This window comes from Lathyrus oleraceus, chromosome 3 (assembly GCF_024323335.1).
Source record: "Lathyrus oleraceus cultivar Zhongwan6 chromosome 3, CAAS_Psat_ZW6_1.0, whole genome shotgun sequence".
Taxonomy (NCBI): Eukaryota; Viridiplantae; Streptophyta; class Magnoliopsida; order Fabales; family Fabaceae; genus Lathyrus; species Lathyrus oleraceus.
The window spans coordinates 229901629-229913559 of NC_066581.1; positions in this window are offsets into that span (position 1 = coordinate 229901629).

An 11931-nucleotide genomic window follows, 5' to 3' on the forward strand; every position below is an offset into this window, starting at 1 on the left:
ATAAATGAGCATGACAGGATAATTTGGAACATGGTGTGAAGTGTTTGTGTGACACCCTTAAATGGCATAATTACTCTGATGTGTATATGTTGTTTTTATTAAATATTTGGGGTATTTTAGAAGGGTGTTACATTAGTGGTATCAGAGCATAGTCGGTCGAGTCGAGTCGTAATTATTCTGTTTCCCCTGTACGGGATAGGTGTTGTGTAACCCTATCAGTACTTATTGTTTTAGCTTGTTGGGTTTTCAGAATAGAGATGGCTGGAAGAGGTAGAGACGATGCTGCGATTGCGGAGGCTCTGGGTATGCTAGCTGGAGTACTTGGAGGGAATCCGAATGTTGTGGGAATGGGAGCTGCTCGTCAACTGAGTGAGTTCCAGAAGAACAATCCTCCAATGTTCAAGGGAGCATACGATCCAGATGGTGCTCAGAAGTGGTTGAAGGAGATAGAGAGGATCTTCCGAGTGACTGAGTGTGCCGATAACCAGAAGGTCAGGTTCGGTACGCATATGCTGTCAGAGGAAGCTGATGATTGGTGGGTTGCTACCCGCACTGAATTGGAATCTGCTGGGAATGCTGAGATCACTTGGGCTGTGTTCAGAGAGAGATTTCTGAGGAAGTATTTTCCAGAGGATGTCAGAGGAAAGAAGGAGATAGAGTTCTTGGAATTGAAGCAGGGTAACAGGTCTGTTACTGAGTATGCTGCGAAGTTCACAGAGCTGTCAAAGTATTACACTCCCTATAATGAGGCTGCTGGAGAGTTTTCGAAATATGTGAAGTTTGAGAACGGGTTGCGTCCTGAGATCAAGCAGGCTATTGGATATCAACGGATCAGAGTGTTTTCTGACTTGGTTGACTGTTGCAGGATTTTTGAACAGTATTCCAAAGCCAGAGCGGAGAGCTATCAGCAGAGGGTTGATAGGAAAGGAAAGAATCAGAATGATCGTGGAAAACCGTATGCAGCTGGCAAGGGTTTCCAGAGGCAGAGTGGGATGAAGAGGCCTAGTGGGGGAGACTCTAGTGCTTCTGTTAAGTGTTACAGGTGTGGTCAGGCTGGACATCGTGTCCATGAGTGTACCAGTGCTGAGAAGAAGTGTTTCAAGTGTGGCAAAGGTGGTCATTTGGCTGCAGAGTGCCGGTTGAAGACTGTAACTTGTTTCAACTGTGGGGAGGTGGGTCATATCAGTCCACAGTGTCCTAAGCCGAAGAAGGAGAATCAGTCAGGAGGCAAGGTCTTTGCTTTATCGGGTTCTGAGACTTCTGCAGATGATCGTTTGATCCGAGGTACGTGTTATATTAATGGCTTTCCTCTTGTAGCTATTATTGACACCGATGCTACTCATTCCTTTATATCTTTGGATTGTGCTGTGAAACTTAAGTTAGAGATATCTGAGATGTATGGTAGTATGGTGATTGATACTCCTGCGAAGGGTTCAGTGACTACTACTTCAGTTTGTTTGAATTGTCCCTTGAGTATTTTTGGTAGAGACTTTAGGATGGACCTTGTGTGTCTTCCATTAGTGCAGATTGATGTTATCTTGGGTATGAACTAGTTGGTGTTTAACCGAGTTTCTATTAACTGTTTCGATAAGACTGTGATATTTCCTGAGATTGAGGAAGGAAAGGATTTGTTTCTATCAGCGAGGCAGGTGAATGAGGAAGTAGCAGATGGGGCAGAGTTGTTTATGCTGTTAGCGACTTTGGAGGCTAAAGATAAACTGGTGATTGGTGATCTAGCAGTGGTGTGTGATTTCCCTGATGTGTTTCCTGAAGAAGTGAATGAATTGCCGCCAGAGCGTGAAGTTGAGTTCTCGATTGATTTAGTACCTGGTACTAGACCGATATCGATGGCGCCGTATCGTATGTCTGCTGTTGAGTTAGCTGAATTGAAGAGTCAGTTGGAAGATCTGTTGGACAAGAAATTTATTCGTCCGAGTGTGTCACCGTGGGGTGCACCAGTGTTATTGGTTAAGAAGAAAGAAGGTACTATGAGGTTGTGTGTGGACTACAGGCAACTGAATAAAGTGACGATCAAGAATCGGTATCCTTTGCCGAGGATCGATGATTTGATGGATCAGTTGGTTGGTGCGAGTGTGTTCAGCAAGATAGATTTGAGATCTGGGTATCATCAGATACGTGTGAAAACTGAGGATATTCAGAAGACTGCTTTCAGAACAAGGTATGGACATTATGAGTATTCTGTAATGCCTTTTGGTGTGACTAATGCGCTTGGAGTATTCATGGAGTATATGAATAGGATTTTCCATCCGTACCTAGATAAGTTTGTTGTGGTGTTTATTGATGACATATTGGTGTATTCGAAATCTGAAGAAGAGCATGCTGAGCATTTGAGAATGGTTTTAGAAGTTCTACGAGAAAAGAAGTTATTTGCTAAACTCTCTAAATGTGAATTTTGGTTAGAAGAGGTTAGTTTTCTTGGTCATGTGATTTCAAGAGGTGGTGTTGCTGTTGATCCTTCTAAGATAGAAGCGGTATCTAAGTGGGAAGCTCCGAAGTCTGTTGCTGAGATTCGAAGTTTCCTTGGTTTGGCTGGTTATTATAGGAAGTTCATTGAGGGGTTTTCTAAGTTGGCATTACCGTTGACGATGTTGACTAGAAAGGGGCAAGCGTTTGTTTGGGACTCAAAATGTGAAGAAGGTTTCCAAGAGTTAAAGAGAAGGTTAACTACTGCTCCTATTCTGATATTACTGAGTTCGTCGGAACCATTTGAGGTTTACTGTGATGCTTCATTGTTGGGTTTGGGTGGTGTGTTGATGCAGAATAAGCAGGTTATAGCTTATGCTTCGAGACAGCTGAGGGTTCATGAGAGGAACTATCCAACACACGATTTAGAGTTGGCAGCTGTGGTGTTTGTTCTGAAGTTATGGAGGCATTATTTGTACGGGTCAAGATTTGAAGTTTTCAGTGACCATAAAAGTTTAAAGTATTTGTTTGATCAGAAAGAGCTGAATATGAGACAGAGGAGATGGTTAGAATTTCTGAAGGATTATGACTTTGGTTTGAATTACCATCCGGGTAAAGCAAATGTAGTGGCTGATGCATTGAGTCGGAAATCATTACATATGTCTATGTTAATGGTTAAAGAATTGGATTTAATTGAGCAGTTTAGAGATTTGAGTTTGGTGTGTGAGAGTACTCACAATAGTGTTAAATTGGGAATGTTGAAGTTAACGAGTGGTATTCTGGATGAGATTAGAGAAGGTCAGAAATCCGATGTGCTTTTGGTTGATAAGTTGACTTTAGTGAATCAAGGTCAAGGTGGTGAATTCAGAGTTGATGAAAATGGTGTTTTGAAATTTGGAAATCGGGTGTGTATTCCGGATGTTACCGAACTTAAGAAGAGTATTCTTGAAGAAGGACATCGTAGTGGCTTGAGTATTCATCCTGGAGCTACGAAGATGTATCATGATTTGAAAAAGTTATTTTGGTGGCCGGGAATGAAAAGAGAAATTGCAAGTTTTGTTTATTCTTGTTTGACTTGTCAGAAGTCAAAGATTGAGCATCAGAAGCCGTCTGGGCTAATGCAACCGTTGGCTATTCCAGAGTGGAAGTGGGATAGTATCAGTATGGATTTTGTTTCTGGGTTACCAAGGACGATTAAGAATTTTGAAGCCATTTGGGTGATTGTGGATAGATTGACGAAATCGGCTCATTTCATTCCGATTAGAATGGATTATCCGTTAGAGAGATTGGCTGAGTTGTATATTGAGAAGATTGTAACTTTGCATGGTATTCCGTCGAGTATTGTTTCGGACAGAGATCCTAGATTTACATCGAAGTTCTGGGAAGGTTTGCAGAGGGCTTTGGGAACTAAGCTGAGATTGAGTTCTGCATATCATCCGCAGACTGATGGTCAGACTGAGAGGACGATTCAGTCACTAGAGGATCTTTTGAGGGCTTGTGTTTTGGAAAAGGGAGGTGCTTGGGATTGTTATTTGCCTTTGATTGAGTTTACCTACAACAATAGTTTTCATTCGAGCATTGGTATGGCACCGTTTGAAGCTTTGTATGGTAGGAGATATCGGACACCTTTATGTTGGTATGAGTCCGGTGAGAGTGCTGTGGTTGGACCGGAGATTGTTCAACAAACTACGAAAAAGATTAAAATGATTCAGGAGAAGATGAGAATTGCTCAGAGTCGCCAGAAGAGTTATCACGATAAGAGGAGGAAGTCACTTGAGTTTCAAGAGGGAGATCATGTGTTTCTTCGTGTTACTCCGATAACTGGGGTTGGTCGAGCTTTGAAGTCGAAGAAGTTGACACCTCAATTTATTGGTCCTTATCAGATTTTGGAGAGGATAGGAGAGGTAGCCTATCGTGTCGCTTTACCGCCGTCGCTTGCGAATTTGCATGAGGTTTTTCATGTGTCTCAGTTGAGGAGGTACATTCATGATCCGTCGCATGTAATCCAAGTAGATGATGTACAGGTGAGAGATAACCTGACTGTTGAAACATCACCTATGAGGATCGAGGATCGAGCGTTGAAGCAGTTGCGGGGTAAAGAGATTGCCTTGGTGAAGGTAGCTTGGGGAGGACCAGCAGGTGGCAATGTGACTTGGGAACTGGAGAGTCAGATGAAGGAGTCTTATCCGGAGTTATTCGCTTGAGGTATGTTTTCGAGGACGAAAACTCTTTTAGTGGGGGAGAGTTGTAACACCCCGATAATAATATGATAATTATTTAAATTAAGTTAATAATATATTTATTAATTTAATTAGATAATTGGATTATTATTATTATTATTTTGGAATTTTTGAATTATTATTATTATTGGAATAATAATATAATTTGGAAAATATATAAGTTGAAATGAGAAAAGAGTCTCATTTTGGAAAATAAGGTTTTCACGTGAAACTCAGAGAAGCGGCTGAAAGAGGAAAAGGGCAAGAGGCAGAGCAAGAGGAAGAGGGTTGAAGAAGAGAAGAGCTTGGGGCTTAAAGATTCGCCGGATTAACTCAGGTAAGGGGGGTTTATCGTCGTTTAATGGGTATTATGGGTTAGCATGTAATGGGTAGTGATAAACCGTTGAATTGACCCTAATTGGGATTTTGAATGCTGGAAAATTATGTTGGATAAACTGTGTTTAGGCTGTAATTGAATTCGTGTTTTAGTTAGTTGTGAATTTCCGAACGTATAGCTTTTTACGGAATTGGAATCGGAGGTCCGGAAGTCCTCCAACGGCGGAAAATGCGGAGAATTCTGCATTCTGCCTTGTGTTAGCGCAGAACAGCTTCTGTCTTGCGTTAACCGGTTAACCCATGGTGTTAACCGGTTAACACTGTGTTGAACTATGAAATTATTGCTGTTTTGTCTGCGTTAACCGGTTAACCCAGGGTGTTAACCGGTTAACACTGTTGTGATTGCTGAAATATTGCTGTTTGTGCTGCGTTAACCGGTTAACCCAGGGCGTTAACCGGTTAACACTGTTAATTTTTGGGACAGGAAGCGTGTTTGTGCTGCGTTAACCGGTTAACCCAGGGCGTTAACCGGTTAACGCTGTTGCAGAGTGGAAACGTGGTGTTTTAAATGTTGTGTGCCTATTTGAGGGTTGGCCTATGTTGGCATATGATGTAATAGGGATTAATTCCCGCTGTTTTGAGCAGTATAGGTATTAGTAGAGTGTGCTAATACTGTGTTTAATTAATTGACATGATATGATGTGTTGATACATGTGTTGATGATGTATGATGGTATGCATAATATTGTGAATGTATATGTTATGCATGTGTTTGTGGATGGACTGTTTTATGGCTTAGAGTGTGAGCATATGTCCATTGTGAATTTTGTTGGGATGTTGCATTGCTAGGTGATTAGCATGTATATTGTGGCCATCATGGTGGTAGCTAATTCCCATGGTGAGGAATTAGTGAGTAAATTATTGGGAATTGTTGTTGATGTTTGCATGCTAGGTGGTTAGCGTGCATAGCATAGCCCTTGGGGTGGTAGCTAATTCCCATGGTGAGGAATTAGTGAGTGAGTCACTAGGTCTCAAATGAGTGGGACTAGTGAGCTTGGTAGCCGTATCTGGGTTTGATCGGTGAGGTTGAACTATATGTTCACGATTAGTCGGTACCGCATGCATGGAGTCTCATTGCATAATTTATGTATGGCGTATAATATGAATGGATGTATTCCAGTATTATACGTGTGTTGATTGTTGTATGTTGTGTTGATGTTGAGTATGATTGAGTTGCTATTGCCGTTACTGAGTGTGTGATCTGATTAGGGTGATTAATGTGTTAAATTACTTAACATGACATGATATTTTATAATGCTTATTATATCGACTGAGGAACTCACCCTTACAACTTTATTTTCAGGTAACGAGCAGTGATTGAGTAGAAGCTAGTCCTTGGAGTCTAGTGTAGTTCCTTAGTGGGTCATGCTCTGATAGATGTAACATCGGGACGGGATGTTTTACTTGTTTTTCATTGATGATTGTTGAATAAGCTTACATGTATTGTGTTACATGTTTTGTATTGATGTTGGATTTTATTCCGCTGCGAATTATGCAAATGTTTTATTGATTAAATAAATGAGCATGACAGGATAATTTGGAACATGGTGTGAAGTGTTTGTGTGACACCCTTAAATGGCATAATTTCTCTGATGTGTATATGTTGTTTTTATTAAATATTTGGGGTATTTTAGAAGGGTGTTACACATGGCAGTTTGATTTTCCAGCCATATCAAGCACGATTAACACTTAAGCATTCATCCAAATCATCATTTAGGAGCTAAGGATCAACTGTTTCTATCTTTGAAGGCCTGAATCCAACATTTCCAATTCTGTTTTCTCCAAGAGGTCAGAACTCGAGTTTCTTCTTTCTTAAATTGATTATGTGATGTTTGTAGATCTTGTGACACTGGTGAAACTGAGCTAAGAATCATTGATTTCCATGCTAAATTGATTGAGTTACGCTGTTTTAAAGATTGACATGTGATTCTTCATTGCTTCGATTTTCTTTGCTTAGTTAGAATTAGGTCAAATTATGTATGAATTATGGATGTGTGTTGCAAGATCTACAAGGTGATATGTTTGTTTTGCGTTTCTGGGAGATTTGTTCATAGTCCATGACAAACTCGTATGAATGTTGGTGAGAAATTTCCAGAAATCTATTTTGATCCTCCAAAACCCTTGCCCTACGTTTCGCTGGTGTTTGTGGATAACGCGTTTCTGATTGGCTCATGGGGACTCCATGCAGCGCGTATCATTGGCCAGGCGAGAAGTTGACTTCGGTTGACTGCCAGCACATTAATGAAACGACTGCGTTTCATGTGCTGGCGCCTCAATTTGAAACTTCACACGGATCGATCCTTGGCTCAGGCTTTTTCAATAATGCCATTCCATTTTTATTTCCATGTTCTTCCATGCTATGTTCATCATGTTTTTTTAATTTTCCATCCATTTCAAAAATGCATAACTTCATGAATAATTGTCCAAATAATGTGTGGTTTTTTCCATTGTCTTCCTCATGATCTCTAGAATTTTATGATTATTTTTTCATGATTTGTTCCTGGATGAATTTTAAACTTTCCTAGGGTTTGTTCATGTGTATCCAATTTGTACCTTCCATGCCATTTGCTTTGTGAAATGATGGATTTTAATCCATTGATTGTGAAATTTTGCATGCTTAAAATAGACATCTTAATGGACATTTTGGTATATAGTTTGCATTTTTCTCATGTTTGGTTGTTGAGTTATGATCTGGTTAAGGTAGGTGTGAAAATGTGTGTCACACCTTTGCTTGCTTGACTTGTTGATTTTATTTGCCATGCCAATTCAAGTCCAATTGATGAGATTTTTTGCATGATGCTACTTGTGGATGTTAGGATTGCTTGTGAATGTTTATGGAATTTTTGGATTCAATTTGGATTTGTTTGAGATTTTCTCTTCTGGCTTGTCATTTGTGGACTTTTGAATAGTCATGAACTTCAATGATTTGTGAAATGCTTGATGTTTATTATATGGAATTGAAGTTTTGCACATTGATTCTAGACACTTTGAAGTTTATTGTGGCTTTGGTTTGAGGCATTTATCATTTGTCAATTCTGTTTTAGGCTTGTGTTAAGTTGATGTATGAAATTGTGCCTCATTTGAGCTTGTTTGTGCTTGCCTTGCCTTAGGGAATTTAATTGACATGCTTCCACTTGTCCAAATGCTTTGATTTTTGGTATGATGATCATGTGATATGTGCTGTTTAGCAATGATTTTTGTTGGGATTTATTGAGCCATTTTGGAGTTGATGTGGATTGGTTCATTCTGTTTGCTTCAATGAGCTTTCAACTTGCATGCCTTGCCTTATTTGACTTGTGAAATGATTTTGGTGCATGATATGGATATGAGAATTTTTGGATGATGTTCTCATTTGGTTAAACTTTATTTATGTCAATTTTCATGTTCTGTTTTGGATTATTGCTCCCACTTTGACCCTAGGCCTTGTCCTAGTGGTTTGTGCTTATGTTTGAGTTGTGTTTTCAGGACAAGAAGCATATGGCCTTGAGGAGATTAATTCATTGGCTTGAGTTGACTTATTTGGTTGATGTTGATTAACATTGAGTTGTTTTTTAGGTGATTTAGCTCATTTGAGTTGAGCTTGTGGCTTGCACATTGGTGCTTGATGCTTGTCTGTTTGATTGTGTATAGTTGACTGTTGACTTGTAACTGTCTGTTTGACTTTTGTTGATTGTATACTGATTGTGTTAGATTGTTTTCAGGTACCTTAGTTGTTATAGTTCTTTGAACTTTGCTTGGTTGCTTAACCACCTAGGTATAACTTCTTTGACTTCATGTAGTCTGGAAGACCTGTCCTGTTACTTGGGCAGGCACCTGTCTGAAGCCCTCCTTAAGAGGCAATGTTTGTGTTTGTTTATCTTTGTCCCTGTACATATTCAAAGACTTCCTAAGTGAAGAGGCATTGGCAGATACAAGGGATGTGCAATCCATCCCCTGCTATTCAGTGTGTCATCCATTTTGCTCACACACCTTGTGTTGATGCATTGTGGATATTAACCCAAGATCTCAATTGTGTCAGTCATGTGGAGTAGAGTCCCACTTTCTGGACTCCCACACTCTCATTTGTCTGAAGCTCTCCCAGGCCAGGGATAAGAGCTGTGAGGTCTCATCCTCACTTCCCATTTCATCTACTTCACCCTAACTCTCAATGTTAGGGTTAAGAGCTAACACCACCCTGATACAGTGGCTTGTTTGTCGAGGTTGACATGACCCCTTGACTAAAGCCTAGCCCTGTGTGAGCCCCCCTATTTGTATACAGTGTGTGTGCTTGCTTTTGTGCTTTTGACTGATTGTGCTGTGTTTAGGATAGCTTGCTGCCTGTGCAAGTTAGGTGAAACCTCAACCTAGGACCATTGTGGATGGCATGATAACTATTAGGCTCGAGTCAGTCTCCCTTCTAGTTTGTCATTTCCCAGTCTCTGGTTAGGAGAAAGTTTCTCCCCTGTTAAGGGGAACTACGTTGCCCTGATTCTCATTCCAGATGAGGTACGTAGGCAGGAGGTCGTACGAGATCTCTCCGGGCACCCTTTTTTTCTTTTTGTGTGTGTCTGCTTGACAGTTATTAGGCTCGAGTTCCATACTCCCTATTAACTTGTTTGGTTGTTATGTGCTTGGAGTCCGATGTAAGTCCAGCAATTGGCATTTGGTTTCCAGTGTGGGTTTGTTGGTTCGGAAGCTGATGTAAGTCCAGCGATTGGCATTCGGGTTCCATGTTTGCCCATTTTGTGTGGAGTCTGACATAAGTCCAGCGATTGGCAGTCGGTTTCCTATGTTTGTTTTGTTTTGTTTGGCGTGCGTGAGCTGAACTACGGTAGCTCTGATTCTCATTCCAGATGAGATACGTAGGCATAGGATGCGATATCCTATCGAGCACGTTTCCCCCTTTGTCCCGAACTACGTTGACTCTGATGTTTGTTCCTGACAAACTACGTAGGACTAGGATGCAATATCCTGCCGAGTTACCTTCATCCGTCTTCCACCTGTTTTGTTCCAGTGTGTGCGTGTGTGCATTCTTTGAGCAGTTTCTTTTAGCAACCTTATCCTATCTTTTTGAGCGTGGATCCCGTCGAGTACGATGGACGTGAGGGGTGCTAATACCTTCCCCTTGCGTAACCGACTCCCGTACCCTGTAATCTCCGGTCGTAAGACCATTTCCTTTCCAGGTTTACTTCGAGCGTTTCCTTTCCCTCTTTGGGATAAATAACGCACGGTGGCGGCTCTGTGTTGTTTTGTTTCAGCCCGCCGGTTGTTTTTCGCGGATGCGACACTGTTCACGCATGCATTCCATGCATGGGGGTGAAATACTATTTTGCACATACACCTCATAAGTTGTTAATCTCACTTAGCTTAGGCTTAAACAAGTTTTTAGCATGATTAGCATAGCACATATAAGGTTAAACATAACTGCTTTCATCATTAACATTCATTTCGAAATCTAGATTCAAGAATCACTCAAAATTTTCTCTCAAAATATTTTTCAAATTCTTCACACAAGAGCCATTCCTATTGATTGATTCATGATCATGAAGCATTTTTTAGTGGAATTGGACGTGAATTCGAAGCAAATCGTGCCAGTTTGGATCATACGCAAAGCTTGAAGGTTCCATGGAGATTGAAAATTGAGCTGGATTCAGTTGTGTTGGAGCATCCAATTCATCATTAATCACATCAATAAGCATTGTAGAGAAGATTGAGGCATTGCTGAGCTTGTAGCATACGATTCCAGGTTCTGCTCTTCAGGAAGGTCAGGTTTCGAGTTCAATTATTTTGCAATTCATTAGGATATTTGTGTAGATCCTTCATTAGTGATCATGCTGGTATGAAATTTGAGTGAAATGGTGCACTATACACAAAGTTATGCATGATTCAAGTTTTGGTGTCAAGTTTTAATTCCTTCGATCTGAACTTGTTATGAAGTTTTTGCATGATTTAATTATGGATCTTGCATGAGCATGAAATGATGAATTGATTGGTGTTAGTTTTGTTGATTTCTGGATGTTTTTGGATTTTTCTGGAAAATTCGTATGAACACCATGCAATCTTCATCTTCAACCTATGAAGATCATGCGTTTCCAGAACTTGCTATGAGGTTGCTAGGATTTAGCTACGAAACATTCATCCATTTGTTACGAATTCTGGAAATGCGCTAGGCTTAGGGCTTTAGTTGAAACGAGGTCATTTTAGGTTGCGCGTGCATTAGTTCAAATGTGGCAATGGTTCGATCCTGGCCGAGTGTAGTTTTTCAAATTTCCTTGCTATTTTCACCTTTCCCTCCTATTTTCCAATGCTAGCTCATTTTGATTTCAAATTTTTGCATCAACTTCATAAAATCATATAAAATTGAAAAATGCATTAATTTCACTCCAATTTTTTGCACAATGCTCCTTGGTTTGTCTACTTTTTTATGACCATAAATTTGCAAGTTGTGCCTGGATAAAAAATTAATTTGTGCTAGGATGTTTGAGTACATATGCATGTGTGACATTGCCTTGATCTTTCCCTCATAAAATGCTAAAAAATGATCCAATGGCTTTGAAATTTTGTGTGTAGGTTCTAGACATGCTGATGACCATTTTGGCTTTGGTTTGACATTTTTCTCATGTTCCATCCCTGTTTTGTGTTCATGTTAACATGGTGTGACAATGCATGTCACACATTTGGATGTCCTATTTGATCATTTACATTGATAGACCAATTGCTCTCTTCTGTTTACAATTTTTTTTGTGATGATCATGTTAGATGTTTGGATTGCTCATGAATTTTGCCAAGATCGTTTGAGTCATTTATGATTTAATGTGCATTTTTCTTCTTGATGTCCAAATGTGACTACCATTTGCATGCCTTGCCATGTTTTGCTCATAAAATGAACATGCCTAATGATTTTGATGTGAGCC